Source organism: Diabrotica undecimpunctata, chromosome 1 (genome assembly GCF_040954645.1).
Source record: "Diabrotica undecimpunctata isolate CICGRU chromosome 1, icDiaUnde3, whole genome shotgun sequence".
Lineage (NCBI taxonomy): Eukaryota > Metazoa > Arthropoda > Insecta > Coleoptera > Chrysomelidae > Diabrotica > Diabrotica undecimpunctata.
The window spans coordinates 49,510,536-49,527,391 of NC_092803.1; the positions used below are offsets into that span (position 1 = coordinate 49,510,536).

General features: G+C 32.2%; 1 protein-coding gene across 2 annotated transcripts in view; it reads left to right on the forward strand.

Moving 5' to 3' along the window:
* The first annotated feature begins 3,067 nt into the window (after positions 1–3,067).
* LOC140449007 (polypeptide N-acetylgalactosaminyltransferase 3-like) overlaps positions 3,068–16,856 on the forward strand; it is a 48,390-nt gene continuing 34,601 nt past the window's right edge. Inside the window, exons 1-2 of one of the 2 annotated variants that reach the window (XM_072542147.1) lie at positions 3,068–3,258; positions 12,549–12,687. The gene's annotated coding sequence lies outside the window, so the exon portion shown is untranslated. The remainder of the gene's footprint in view (positions 3,259–12,548; positions 12,688–16,856) is intronic. The other variant, XM_072542150.1, reaches the window with a different exon arrangement.

Genomic DNA, 16,856 nt, shown 5'->3' on the forward strand with positions numbered 1-16,856 from the left:
GGTTTGAAGATTAATATAGACAAGACGAAGGTAATGGTGGTTAGTAGAACACGAAATATGCAATTAAATATAAGAGTAAACAATAAGAACATCCAAAAGGTCCCCAAGTTCAGATATCTCGGTAGTTGAATAACTGAAAATCTAGATCCAGACATAGAGATACGTAGCAGGATTGAGCAATCCAAAACAACATTTACTAATATGAGAACCTTGCTAAGCAACAGCAGCCTTAACTTAACGCTTCGATATCGCTTTGTAAAATATTACATTTACTCCATACTGCTATATGGTGTAGAAACCTGGACCATAAAGGCCAATGTGATGAACCGATTGGAGGCCTTTGAAATGTGGGTATTTAGAAGACTACTTAAAATTCTCTGGACAGATCACACAACAAATGTCAAATTATTAAATCGAATGGGCCACGAATGAGAACGAGAATTGCTCCCAATAATAAAAAGAAGAAAAACTGCTTATCTGGGTCATATATTTCGAAATTCCAAGTACCAGTTCTTAAAGCTTATTATGGAAGGCAAGATAGAAGGAAAAAGGGGCATCGGAAGAAAGAAATACTCATGACTTAAAAACATAAGGGATTGGACAAACCTCGATGCTCATGCACTCTTTAGAGTCACACAAGACCGAGAGGAGTATGCCAGAATTGTCGCCAACATTCACTAATTGGATAGGGCACCATAAGAAGAAGAAGAATATGGAACAGAAATAAGCGAAGTGTTATCTTGAACTTAATCTTTAAAATAATACCAGATAATAAGCATCATTATCATTCTGGCTTTACAACCCTGCGTGGGTCCTAGCATCCTCAACAATTTCTCTCCAGTCATCCCTACCCATCGTCTTTCTCCGCCAAGAGGGTATTCCCAAATTTCTCATGTATTCATCGATGTTATCAAGGAACCTTATTCTGTGTCTTCCTCTTCTTCTCTGACTAATGGGTCTATCAAGGAGCGTTTTTATAGCTGGGTCATTTTGTTCCGTCCGTATTACATGCCCTATCCACCTTAAATGTCCTCAGATCTTAATATGTTTTACGAAATCATAGAGTCCAGGTCTCTGAACCATATGTTAGGGCTGGGCGTATTATTGTTTTGTAGAGTTTTATTTTTGTATTTCTCGATCTAATTGTGGATTTATGGAGGAGATTGAGCCCAAAATAGCATCTGTTGACCGTGCAAATTCTACGGTTTATCTCTGCGGTAGTATTATTTTCAGTGTTTTCAGTATTGTTTTCAGCGCTCCCAGGTATACAAATTCGTTAACTGCTTAGATAACGTCGTTTTCTATAACAAGTGGTCATAGAATTTGTGGTTGCGTGCTTATTTCCATATATTTCCTTTTGTTGGTGTTTATTATTAACCCATTTTTGTAGCTGGTTCTTGTAATGCTACTACGCCTCTCGTACAGCGTTTTCTATTCACCCTGAATTCGTACTCTACATTAAACTTTTTCAAAAGTTAGTTTTGTTAATTTACGAACTGATTTGGTATTCCTAGCTCTTTCATTGCTTTGAACATTTCTCTTCTATTCACTACATAGTTATTTCTGCTATTCTTCGATTCCATTTCTTGTTGGTTAGGAACCCAATACAGCCTGTTTTGTCAGTTGATGCGCCTCGGTAGTAGAATGTGTTTTCTGATGCTAATTCCAATAGCTCTTCATTTTTCCGTCTTATTTCGCTGATGACTTCCCATTTTATGTTTCCTGTTTCTTTTTACAGTTCTACAAGTCTGGATTTATTTGATAGCGAACGTTAATTATATGTCGCTATATATAACGTTGTTATTTTATTTGGGTAGCGGTTTAGACTCCGCAGATTCTTAGCACTCTCTGCCCTCCTGCCTTGATCCCGAAAGCTACCCATTTTGGGGCCATTTGTGCCTACGGAGAATGGGGGTCATGATTTGAATGTCTCGTTCATGTTAGGGATTGTGAGGCGTACCTTACCATGCTTCCTCAGTGCGGGTTGGTAAGGGTTTGCTAGTATGTTCCGATTATATTCCGTCGAAACTCGTCTTTCATCCTCCTCCTTCTGCTATATCACGTACTCCCATAATACGCCATATATTGCCGGGGATTACGCGACTTATGTCTTCGTGGACGTACGAGGTAGTAGTCGTTGGTAGAGCTGGCTAGATCAGCTGTGACCCATTCGTCACTATCAGTTAGGCATTTACCGGAGATTTTAATGGTTTGGTCTTAACAGCAAAAGAACAACTCCTCCGATACCTATACCAATGTTTAATCCCTATATATATATATATACATATATATATATATATATATATATATATATATATATATATATATATATATATATATATATATACATATATATATATATATATATATTTATATATATATACCTATATATATATATATATATAAATATATATATATATATATATATATATATATATATATTATATATATATATATATATATATATATATATATATATATATATATTATATGTCTAAGAAAGTTGGTATATCGGCAACATGCTACACCTTGTATAAAAAGTTTATGTTGAACAAAAAATACGAGTCAACATGTCCAAGCATTTTTTCGAACACGTCCCCATTTATGTAAATACCAATACAATGATTTATTCATCAATATAAAAAAAATGCGTTAATCGATATTAAAATAAAAATGATGAAATATTTTAACATTATTACTTTATCGTTGCAATTTTACTATTTTGTAACAAAATAATACCTAATCCAAAAAATTGTTAAACGATAAAATCCTCGACTTCTTGAAACGTGTCTAGTTCTCTGCAAGTCGAGATTTATAAGGAGATTCTCTTATTCTCTATCAGCCACAGACTGGTAGCAAAGAGTTCACGGTCACTGATCCGAACAGGAACTAGCCTTGGTACTATCAGCTCGAACTGACAAATTATAGTCGACCAACAAATCTTTAAAAATATCAATTTCTTGGAGTATACAATACTTAAGGTAAACTACTAGAATTGACTGGATATGAGTACTCGCGGAACCGAGACTAACGCATATGGTCGACTAGGTTCCGATTTGTTGCACAATTTACGAGTATTGTGTATGAGAGAGATAAGGTACTACACACAACATCCGATATTAGTAACTTTTTCGTTGTGTAACTTTAGTTTCTTGAGTAAGAAGTGATGGTTTATTATAGAAAGGAGTCTACTTCGCGTTGATTATTACAGTTTCATTTTTAATTGCTAGTTTCATAAAGTTTTTTATATCATGTGTGGTAAGTACAGATAGTAATAAGTTTCTCGTATGTGGTTTGACATCTCAGTGCACAAAACCATCCCCTCGGCTAGTGCCTTCTGGTTTTGCTGGTACCTGTAGGTTAATTTGAGAAGGTTATTATTTCTTTTTTAAAAATTATTTTTATGAACGAACGTGTTAGCTGATTATTTTTATTTATATCCACATTTTTCCTACTTATTATGTCTCCAAATGTTACTACCACTTTCTTTATCTCTACCTTTATCATGTGTACAGTTCCCTTTTTCATGTTTTAATTTTATTAGTTTTTGAATTTTTAGTTTTTATATTTCTGTGATTCTCGCACCATTCTTTATTCTAGATTTTTCTATATATTCTAGAAAACCCCTAAATTTGTTTATATGCATTGATTTGGTTGAAATTTTAACAGTATGTAACAAATAGCTCGAAGATCAAAATCTACCTTATGCCAATATTTGCTTTTTCTCTGGGGGTTGGTTACTCACCATATTTCTTAATAAGAAAATGAAAAATATATTATTACCTCACAGTGTAATCAAAAATTAAATTCATATTCATGGTCTCTGTCGTTGGTTTTTTCATTTGGATGGTAAATAATGACTGGGTTAATTGCTTCGATACAATTTTCACACATCCAACATTCTTCTATTAACTTTTTATGTTTTCGCACATTTTTTTCCCAAATTATAGGAGTAGCAAACTACTGCGTCACTGTAACCGTTCTTCTTCTTCTTCTTAGCCTTCTGTCGTCCATGTTTGGACATAGGCCTCTCCCAACTCCTTCCATCGGTCTCTATCCTGAGCAACATATTTCCAATTTGTTCCGGCTATTCTTTTAATGTCATCAACCCATCTCATCTGTGGTCTTCCTCTTGGTCGTTTACTTTCGTAAGGTCTCCAATGTTGTATTGTAGTATTCCAACGTTGGTCTTTTTGTCTAGCAGTGTGGCCCGCGAAGCTCCATTTAAGTTAGGCAATTTTTGTTGCTATGTCCTCGACTTTTGTTTTGGATCTTACCCAGTCGTTCCTCTTTTTATCTGACAGTCGTATAGCTAACATTGCTCTTTCCATTGTTCTTTCTGTTGTGGCTAGTTTATTCATGTTTGCCTTGGTTAGGGTCCAGGTTTGACATCCATATGTCATGATAGGAAGGATGCATTGGTTGAACACTTTGCTCTGTACTGTAACCGTTACGGCCAATATAGTTAGCGTACTAAAATTTGCTATTTCCCAAATATGTTCAATGGAATTTAATTCACAATGACAAGGGGCAGTCTAAACACATTATGTCCAAAGTTACTATATCTCGTATACTATAAATATTTTTGGTTTTACATTCCTTTTGGCTAAATTTAGTAATTCTGGCTTGAAAGAATCCTGAGGAAATGAAATATTTTCATTCGTTAACTAATAATTTATTTTATACACTATCCAGGAATTTGTTGATTGCTTATTTAAAATTTTCGAATGGTATGGGGAATTATCCAAAATTATAACAGATGGTTCATGTAAATTGGGAAGCAGTTTTTCTTTCAACCATTTCACAAACATCTCTGTATTCATGTTATCGTGATAATCAGCCGATTTTGATTTGAATGAACCACACGATTCGCGCCATCAATAAAATTTTCCACTTACGTGCAATACAATATATCTCTTTCCCTCAGTATCGGTGTGTTTTATGTATTTTATACTCTTGATTTAAATAAATGAAGCATGTTCTTTTTAAAATTATTATAGTTTCTTTAAAACTCGATTTTCTTGTAAACTACACTAGCTCTTTCACACAAGGCTTTTCTATTGTCTTCCGTTTAGAACCTAAACCCCATTTGTTTCAAAACTCTCCCGAGACTCACACTGGGAATTTCGAATGTATTTCTGTGTTTTATATTTTTCAACACCGTCTGTACAGAAACATGTTTTTCTTTTCTCACATTATATATATATATATATATATATATATATATATATATATATATATATATATATAGTAAACTCCTAAATATTGGGGAAATCTGCAAGAAATACTCTAATGTGTATCAATTGTTTCGCCGAACGTTTTCGCCAAAGAGAATTAATTTGGCTTCTTCAGGGCTGAAAGAGAATAAATTATAATTAGCTACCATATATTATCTATTAAAACATTATTGATCTTACCGTAACTTAGAATTGTAGAGTTAGAATATTAAAAAACTTTGCTAGTAACATAGTGGTGTTTTTTTGTTACTATGTGCAAAAAAAGTTTTTTTATAAGAATTGAAATGTATGGTAGCTTCGAACTTGACACGTAAAGGCTTACCCAAGGTTAATCGAAAAACCCAATGCAACTACATTTAAAAGGAGGTAATTCTTTGAAATGTCGGCAATAACTAAATTTTTGATTTTTAGATAGTTAAAAGTGAGGTTCTGTTTAAGCCAGAACGCAAGCGCTGACAACTTCATTATCGTTGGTATGAATCTTTATGTCGTTAAGGTTCATTGGTAAAAAACGAATGAATTTAAATCCCAGTAAAGGGAAATATTATTTTGATTTTCTTTATTTAATTATATTATATTGTTCATGTATTATTGAATCTTATTGAGACGTATCTAAGAAAAGCAAGGGAATGTTATATATTTTTTGTTAATGAAAATTAATTATAAAGGTATGTTAGTTGTTAATGGATATATCAGTCAAGTTAGTAATCTGTGATATAGTATTGTTCTTGGTATCTGATTTAAGTAACAGGTGGTATATATCGCTTAGATTCTTGATGTCACTCTTAACATTAATGGAGAAATCGTTAAGAAAAATATAAGACATTTCAATGAACTCTCTTTTAGATTTATTTTTCTCACGGTGGAGAATTGTGGTGTTGGTATAGTCCATGAGATGACCAGTGGAATGGACATGTTTGGCTAATGCACAACGGTCAGGGTGAAGTCGAGAATCACTTTTGTGTAGTGTAATACGTGATTTCAATAATTGAGATGTTTGACCGATGTAGGAATTGTTGCAAGAGAGACATGGAATGTTGTAGACAATATTACTAAGCCTATCTATGGGAGTCTTATCTTTTATCTTAGAATAAAGATTATTAATTGTTAGGGCTGATCTACAAGCTACATTAAGTTTAATGTTGTTATTATTATTGCCAAAGCTATTTTCAACACTTTTCAGAATCCTTGTTAACCCCGGAGTGATATCTCTGAAATATGGTAATGAAAAATATTTGTTTATAGGAGTATCAGAGACTGGGCTCCCACTTAAGACATCAGGATCAGCATTGTTAGTCGCAAAGGAAGGTGAAATATCTTCGTCATGGATAGTATTAAACAAAATCTTATTAACTAATGGTGTTGGATAAGCGTTTGAAATAAAAAGTTTCTGTAGGATTTGTAGGTTTTTTGTATGAAATGAAGGATCTGATAGTTTTATTACTCTATTTTTCATCTGTTTGATTAGGTTGACTTTGGTAGAATTATTATGGTATGAGTTGTAGTTAAGGTATCTACCAGAATGGGTCGGTTTTTGATACCAATCTATTTTGATGTTGTTGGTTTCCCTGATCATCCTTATGTCGAGAAAGGGGACGGACCAATTACCATCTTCCCTCTCTATAGTGAACTGGATGTAGGGGTCATAACCATTAAAAGTGTCTAATAGTTCATCTACCTTGTCATTGGGTATAGCCAAAATGATATCATCAACATATTTTTTAATAAATGGAATATTAAAGGATAGTAAAGGAATGACTGAGTCTAATACATAATCCATAACGTAAGTTGCAATGATAGGAGAAATCTTAGCTCCCATAGGGGTACCGAAAGTTTGTTGATAGAATTTATCATTGAATGAGAAGTAAGTGTTGTTAAAGAGAAATTCGACGATGCTGATGAATCTGTCGTAAGACATGGAACAACAACCTCTAATACGGTCCCAGTTGATCTCTATTGATGTCAAACATATTCCTAGATGAACATTGCTGAATAAGGATACAACGTCAAGGCTAACGAGGACATAATTTGATGGAAGTATGTAGCCATTATATTTATTTACCATCTCAAAAGAATCTTTAATGTAATATTGACTTTCATAATTATATGCATTAGTAAGTATGTCTGTAACAAAAGCTGAGATATTTTCAGTGGGTGTTCCAATGGAAGCTACTATGGGACGAACCGATAGTGTTGGTTTGTGGATTTTTGGCAAAGCATAAAACTTTGCAATGTTCCCATTATATGTTGTTAGTTTTTTCTTTGTGTTACGGTCAATCTCATTGGAAGAGGCTAAGGATGCGATTAATGTATTGCATTTCCTTTGCAGAGAAGAAGTGGGATTGGATGTAAGTGAAACATAGGATCTATCATTACTTACATCACTTACTTACATCATTCACAACATTAAACTTAATGTAGCTTGTAGATCAGCCCTAACAATTAATAATCTTTATTCTAAGATAAAAGATAAGACTCCCATAGATAGGCTTAGTAATATTGTCTACAACATTCCATGTCTCTCTTGCAACAATTCCTACATCGGTCAAACATCTCAATTATTGAAATCACGTATTACACTACACAAAAGTGATTCTCGACTTCACCCTGACCGTTGTGCATTAGCCAAACATGTCCATTCCACTGGTCATCTCATGGACTATACCAACACCACAATTCTCCACCGTGAGAACAATAAATCTAAAAGAGAGTTCATTGAAATGTCTTATATTTTTCTTAACGATTTCTCCATTAATGTTAAGAGTGACATCAAGAATCTAAGCGATATATACCACCTGTTACTTAAATCAGATACCAAGAACAATACTATATCACAGATTACTAACTTGACTGATATATCCATTAACAACTAACATACCTTTATAATTAATTTTCATTAACAAAAAATATATAACATTCCCTTGCTTTTCTTAGATACGTCTCAATAAGATTCAATAATACATGAACAATATAATATAATTAAATAAAGAAAATCAAAATAATATTTCCCTTTACTGGGATTTAAATTCATTCGTTTTTTACCAATGAACCTTAACGACATAAAGATTCATACCAACGATAATGAAGTTGTCAGCGCTTGCGTTCTGGCTTAAACAGAACCTCACTTTTAACTATCTAAAAATCAAAAATTTAGTTATTGCCGACATTTCAAAGAATTACCTCCTTTTAAATGTAGTTGCATTGGGTTTTTCGATTAACCTTGGGTAAGCCTTTACGTGTCAAGTTCGAAGCTACCATACATTTCAATTCTTATAAAAAAACTTTTTTTGCACATAGTAACAAAAAAACACCACTATGTTACTAGCAAAGTTTTTTAATATTCTAACTCTACAATTCTAAGTTACGGTAAGATCAATAATGTTTTAATAGATAATATATGGTAGCTAATTATAATTTATTCTCTTTCAGCCCTGAAGAAGCCAAATTAATTCTCTTTGGCGAAAACGTTCGGCGAAACAATTGATACACATTAGAGTATTTCTTGCAGATTTCCCCAATATTTAAGAGTTTACTATTTAACTAATCTGCAAAGATTAAATTTCTTTTCTCTATATATATATATATATATATATATATATATATATATATATATATATGTTACGGTAGATATAATTAAATGGGAATTATTAATAATTACCGGTTACTATTAATACAACCCGAATAGCTCGGTAAAAGTAATAAATATACCAGAAGTAATCACATTGACCGGTTATTATTAATAAATCTCGTATTCAAACGGTAAACGTGATAAATGTTGAGTACCAATAAGTTCTTAGAAGCTTGCGGGGTGGAGGTAAGTGTATTAGTCACTGCGACATACCAGTGTTAAAATAAGGCGCGAGTATTATCACAGTGATAGTAAATCTGTAGTCGGAAGCGGTTCTGTGTCATTGTAAAACATTTTTGTTTAGTTGAACAAGCGGTGTGAAGTTTCGAGTGTTCTGTGCATACCTACTAACTTATTTTACAATGAGTGATTTCGAGTCCATGAAAGCACGATTTAGTGATCAAATTGATACGTTTAAATCTGGAAAAGGAAACAATCATCAGTTATTCGCCAGAGATGAGTATTATGCATTTTTAATGAAAGTTAAAACAACCAAAGACAAGAGACTTCTCACAAAACACCTGAAGAATATTGTTGTGATATTTATTTATGTCTATTTAATTTATAATGTCTTGTTCTTATCTTAATTCATTAAAAAGCACAATAACTGATATTAATTTATTTATCACTAAATATACATAATTTATTAAAAAGCGAACGTAACATTTTATCGCGAGCGCGTCTTCAGAATTAACTGTTTTCTATTCTCCAAAAAGTCCTGTTATATATTCACTACTGTTAGACTAGAAACGTCTACGGCCTTCTAGACAGAGCGGCGAATTGTTCTCAGAACCGGTATGGTTAAATCGGCTTGTCTCCAGAAGGTTCGAATTGTTGTTTTTATTACAAAGGGGGACCCATCGTGTGTCAGGTAGGCATTACCTAAAAAATACGTGAATGAATGAAAATATTAGTAATAAATATATTTACGGTTTTGGGTCAGAATTTATCGTAACAATATCAACGGTTATCACGGTTATCATATTGTAAAAATTGGTAATGTCGAGAAACTCGTTGTGTCAGTAAAAAACGACAGAGATCCTATTGTTTATTATTTATTTATGGAGAAAACTTTCGATATCATTCACGAGACTCATATTTCAATTCGACATGGGGGCCGCAACAGAATGATGAAAGAACTTAAGACGAAATATAAGAACATCACTATGGAGTTTGTCAAGTTTTACTTAAATCTTTGTGTACGGTGTCAAAAGAAAATGAGTATTCCAAAAAAAAGGACTCGTTGTGAAGCCAATTTTAAGTAGTGCTTTTAATTTCGAGATGTCAAGTCGATCTTATTGACATGCAGTCACAAGCGGATGGTGACTATAAATTTATTATGGTCTATCAAGACCATCTTACCAAATTTGTCCAGCTCAGAGCATTAAAAACCAAGCGTGCCGAAGATGTTGCGTATCATTTGTTGAAAGTGTTTACCATATTTGGAGCTCCACACATTTTACACAGTGATAATGGTTGAGAATTCGCAAATAAGATTATTGAAGAAGTCTGTAGTATGTGGGACGAACTGAAATATGTCCATGGAAAACCCAGACACAGCCAGTCGCAAGGTTCGGTAGAGAGAGCGAACCAAGATATCGAAAAAATGTTGGCCACATGGCTGGAAACAAACAAAACGAGTCAGTGGTCGGAAGGCATTTTTGATTGATAAATTTTAAGTGTTTTAATTGTATTACCAAATACTAGTCTGTTTTTACTTATTACATGTCTATACTAAATTTACAATCAAGATGCAGTAGAAATAAACAAACCAATACCCGTTAAATGCTACTAGGAGTACTCCTGAATCATAATTTACAATGTACCCATATACATTGTAAATCCCAAATCATGATTTCCAAAATTTATACATTATAAATTTCTACTGCATCTTCATTGCAAATTTAGTATAGTTAGGTTTTTTGATTGATAAGTTCTGATTAACTGTCTAAATATATTGCCAAAATACGAGTTTGTTAATACTTATTACATGTCTAGTTAGGATTTTTAATTGATAATTTTGTTTAAGGCCATAGACGCAAAATGTCGCCTGATAAAATGTTCAATGTGCTTTAAATGTATTTATTTTTTTCGAATCTTAAGAAAACTAATATATATTTTTGAAAAGTTTAAAGGCAAAATGAGGGACTACATGATTACCGAGGGCAAAAAGTCCCTGAAAACTTCTATAATGTTTATTTTAATAAGTTACAGTTATTTTTAATTGCAAATATTTTATTCAAAAGACATTTATTTATTCTGATGGACTTGAGGCCCTCGGTAATAACGTAATCTTTCATTCTGCGTTTAAATTTTTTAAAAATACTTATTAGTTTTCTCAGGATTAAAAAAAAATGAATACATTTAAAACACATTGAAAATTTTGACAGGAGACATTTTGCGCCTTTCCCCTTATGTGTTTTAACTGTTTTTACTTATTACATGTCTATTTAGGTTTTTTTATTGATAAATGTTGTTTAAGTGTTTTAACTTTGTTACCAAATACAAGTCTAGTTAAATAGGTTTTTTTGGTTGAGAAATGTCGTTTAAGTGTTTTAACTTTGTTACCAAATACAAGTCTATTTTTACTTGTTTGTTACCAAATACAAGTCTAGTTAGGTTTTTTTGATTGATAAATTATGTTTAGGTGTTTAACTTTATTACCAAATTCGAGTCTGTTTTTACTTATTTCATGTCTAGTTAGGTTTTATGATTAATAAGTTCTATTTAAGTGTTTAACTTCATTACCAAGTTTCATAAATAAACAGTAGCGAAGCCCAAAATGCGTTTTCATTACATTTATCAGAGCTGTTAGGATAGTATTAATAATAACCGGTTAATCTAATTATAAAGGCAATATTAATCACATTGACCAACTGCTAAGGTTATTATTAATATTTACCGGTTATTATTAATACAGACCGGACTTATCACATTGACCGTAACATATATATATATATATATATATATATATATATATATATATATATATATATAATGTTTCAACTTAAAACCCTCAGGAAGATCTTTACTTTTATGTACAAAACTGACTTGAGTTTTATCTCACTAATACACAATTCATCACACACACGTTTATACATAAACAAACTATTTATTTCCAATCACAAGTACTACTATGACAAACTTATTAGGTTACCATTAGTTTGCAGCTGGTTTGGGAGTATCGCTAAAGTAAGGTATCAGTTTCTTCGAATGATCAAAAACCCAAGTACATGCTATGAGGGATTCAATAAATATCTACGCTTATAATAATCTTTCAGAGGTAACTGATTAGAACCACATCAAATTCTAGGTTATAACTAATCTGGTTATAACAAATATTTTCTGGTAAATATAAAACAAAAATATATATTTCAAAAATCTAATTTTTTCATAACTTTGTTGACATAAAACTTTCTATAATGTTGAGCAAAAAGATAAAACTGCTAAGCAAACAAACATTTCCACGTAAAATGTGCGGTGCATATAAATTATATCAAAAGGATTTACAGTAAATAATTTCTTATTAATACTGTAAAAAAGGATCATAAAAGGATTTTTTTAAATCAATTTAGAAATAACTTGATTCATATTCTCATTAGAGCAATTTGCTTTCTAGATAATCCAAAACAGTCACATATTCGTGAAATATCCTTTATATGTAAAATTATAATATTTTTTAGGTAATACACGATGAATAGCATTTTTCAGCACCTAAATGAGTAGGTCTACATAATGCTCTACGAGTTTAACCATACGAGTTGCTACAAAAATATGTTTAAAACAGTGATATATCAATGATAATCTCAATATAATATACAGGTAACAATATTCATAACTTATTACCTGCGAGGATAGATTAATAATAAACTAGCAAAAAAAACTAGCAAAGCAAATTTTGTGCTTTCGGAGAAATGTAAAAAGTCGAGTATCGTTCGGTGATTAAGTTCCTCCACAAAAAGGGTAAAACGAATGTGCAAATCAAAGCCGACCTGGACGAAGTTTATGGTGAGGTTGCACCTTCGTTAGCAATAGTAAAACTTTGGAAAGCTGAATTTGTTCGTGGTCGTGTGAGTGTTTTTGATGATGAGCGTCCCGGGAGGCCAAATGAAGTCACCACGCCGAAAATGATCAACAAAGTCCATGACATGATTATGGCAGATCGTCGAATTAAGCTCCGCGAGTTAATAGAGGTCCTAAACATTTCCTACGAACGCGTACACAACATCATTCACCATCATTTGGACATGAAAAGGCTATCCGCGCGATGGGTGCCGCGTTTGCAGACAATCGATCAAATGCAAAAACGTGTGACCACTTCGGAGACGCTTTTGGTGATGATACGGCGCGATCCGAAGGATTTTTTTCGCCGATTTATTACCGTTGATGAAACCTGGGTGCATTATTACACACCGGAAACCAAAGAATAGTCGAAACAGTGGCGCAAACGCGGCGAAGGGCCGCCGAAGAAGGCAAAGAGTGCACATTCGGCCGGCAAAGTGATGGCGACTGTTTTCTGGGATGCGAAGGGTATGATCCACATCGACTACTTGGAAAAAGAAAAAACAATCAATGGTGAGTACTACGCAGCATTATTGGATCGATTCGATGCCGAATTGCGTCGAAAAAGCCCCGGTTTGGAACGCAAAAAAGTGCTCTTTCACCAAGACAATGCACCGGCTCACCGATCGGCCGTCGCCATTGTAAAATGACACGAATTGGGCTATGAATTGGTTGAACTTGGTTTTTCCTGTTTTTAACCTAAAAAAAATGGCTCGTAGGACGCCGTTTCGCAACAAATGATGAAGTCGTCGCTGAAACTTCGGCCTATTTCGAGCAAAAGTACTATTCGGATGGGATAAAAAAAAATGAAACATTGTCTTACTAAGTGTATCGAGCTAAAAGGGGACTATGTTAAGAAATAAATCGATTTAATACCAAAAAACTTGTTTTTTCTATCAAAGGCTAGTTTTATATCAATCCACCCTCGTATAAAACTGTTTCTATTTCTTTTTGGCAGCTTTGGCCTCTCAATAATTTACATTATTATTTAAAAATTTTATTCTTTGGAAGTAGTCAAAACTGTAAACAGAAAAATGAATGATTTTGAGCATTAATTAGTGAATTTTTGAAACCAGCACAGCGTTATGAAGGGCAATGCTGGAGTAACCTCCAAGTGTTAGCAACTACAAACTGTTGGGTATTATTTTTTTGGTGCAAAAATGGTGTTTTTTGATTATTTTTATTTTTATTGTATCAAATCAACATTTTAGGGTAAAGTGAATTCAATATTATGAAAGTACAAATAAAAAGCTTTAATTTGAGCTATGCTACATTAAATTTGACCCATTATTTTATGCAAAATTAATGATTGAAGGTCAAAAAATGTCAATTTTCCTTCATTTTTAGTTTTTCAAATAACTTTTATAAAAATTTTTGTTATGCAAAGATCATTGTATTTTATTCTTTTAATTATAAATCGAATGAGTATTTGTAAGATCCGATCGGTCAATTCGTTTTCGAGATACGTTTAATTGTTTATAAAAATTCTTAAAAGTGTATAAATTTTGCAGGTCCAGTGTATAACTTTTTTTATAAAGAAGATAGAGTTCTTATTCTAAATGGATTCTCTTCTTGGTGGATTAAATTTTTATGTAGAATTAAAAATCTTACTTAAAAAATGTTTCAACCTCTTATTTATTGATTTGAAGTAGGAGCAACTTCTGCGTTATAAATTAATTAAGCTACAGCGCTCCCTTTAAATTACACACATTTTTAACTTCTTGATTCTTATCTAGCTAGCTTAATTTATTTATAAAATCACAGCTTCTTTGTTTATAACAATTAAGATTTAAAATCGACGCCATTTAATAGTTAAAGATAAAAATTAAACTGGAACAAACCATGAAGTGGAAATATCCAGGAGTGGCTAGTATACCTGTTGAATACAAAGCACGTGGTGTTCGTGTGTATTAAGGTATAAAAAATGCTTATTAAAAGCTTAAAATTTCTATTTTAAAGAAGATCTTTTCAGAATTAAATCATTCCATCATCAGTTTAATAAAAGTTGTTAAAAACATTGTATGGCCACATAAAAACATTGGAAGGACATCCGTATTAAAAAATCCTCATGGTATTTATCAAGGTATAGTTCATCCCAAACCCTTCTTTCAGTGCGTCACAGTTTATCGAATTCTCTCTAACGCATTAAACTAGAAGTGACAGAAAAAAACGTGAGTCTGTGATTATTATACATAGAACGTAGAAAATTATATTTCGTTCACGGGTATTTGTATATTAAAGCGAATTCTACTTACGGATATATAATTGGTCGGAGTTTAGAATACGCTAAATAGATATCCAATCAATGATGCGCATAAATATAATTTGACGCAGATGGTCTCGATAGTGACAGTACTTTGACAATGTCAACTGATAAAATGATAATTGTCATTCCAGGATAGTATTTTTAGACATTTTACAGTGAAAATTTAATTTTGTATTTATTGTCATAAAAATATTTTAAATATGCCGAGATATACCGAGAATGAACAAAGACTAATATTAAAATTATTAAATTATTTTCAATTAGAAAAAGAGGCTGGGACAACTTTATTACCAGTTTCTGCCGTTCGTGAAGTAAGTTTTAAATTATTCTAAAAAATATTCACATTAGTAGTTTAAATACTATACATTTTAGCCATAGTGTTTGTAATCAGAGCTGTAAAAGATACTTTTTAAAAGTATCTAGATACTTTTAAGATACTTGAGGCAAAAGTATCTTAAGATACTAAGTATCTAAGATACTTTTTTGTGAAAGTATCTAAAGATACAAAATACCGGAAAAGTATTTAGAGTAAAAATATCTTAGATACTTTCAAGTATCTAAGATACTTTTGAGTATCTAAGATACTTTTAAGTATCTAAGATATAAAATAAACATAAATTCGTGTGTTAAAAACAGCATAAGATGCATTATGCATTAAAAACGAGAACATTTAACATAATTAAATTTTTAAACAGAATAGGATAGGATATAAAAAAATAGTAACATTTTGGTAGCTAATAACTAGGTAGTATAACCACTAGCTTTTAGTAAAACTAAATTTTCAAAAGTATGATCAGACAAGGCATGACGTCGGGGTGAATTAATAAAAGTTGCAAAAGAAAACATTCTTTCAACAGCTGCAGAAGAAGGTAGTGGCGTATTGAACTTTTTAAATAATTGTTCTATAATATTATATTTTTTTAACATTTGTATGTTGGTATATCGGCCAAATATTGTAATAGTTGCAGCTCAGCTTGTCGTTTATAATCTAAATCAGTATAGCCAGTGTTTTCGTTTTGCGTTTGATGATCGGAGTATTCGGAGTTAATATCAAATTCAAAGAAGTCGTTTTGCATTTTGTTACTTTTCATTAAAGTAGTAATGTTATTTGTACTTACATCAAATTGTTTTAATTGTTTCTCATTTTCCTTCATAATTTTTATAGCTTCTGTAATTACCAAATCCTTAATTTCACTAAGGTCATTTTCGATATTCCTGATTCCTCGAAATGCAGTAAGCCAACGTGTTTTAAATAAAGGATTAGTAACTGCAGCAATTATTGCAGATTGGTTAGTCAACTTAAGAAGTTTTTCAAATCTGGAGTTTAAAGATACTGTCAGAACGTTCAAAATAGGTTCCACATATTTAAACTTGGTTTTAAGCTTTTCAATTTTAACAAACAAGCTTGCGATTGATGTTAGAAGGAAACCGTAGTACATATTTTGTTCGCCTTGAAGAATGTCAAACGGTTTTAGTATTTGGCATAATTCTGCTAAATAATTTAGATCAGTATCTCTGAGCCGATCTTGTTTTGCAAAATTTAATTTTTCGTATAGAGATTCCAGTTTTTCTTTAGACTTAAGAATCTGGTTCAGAGTATCGAACATGGTATTCCAACGAGTCACACCCAACGAGATAAACGGATACTGCTGCGGGTCGGCGG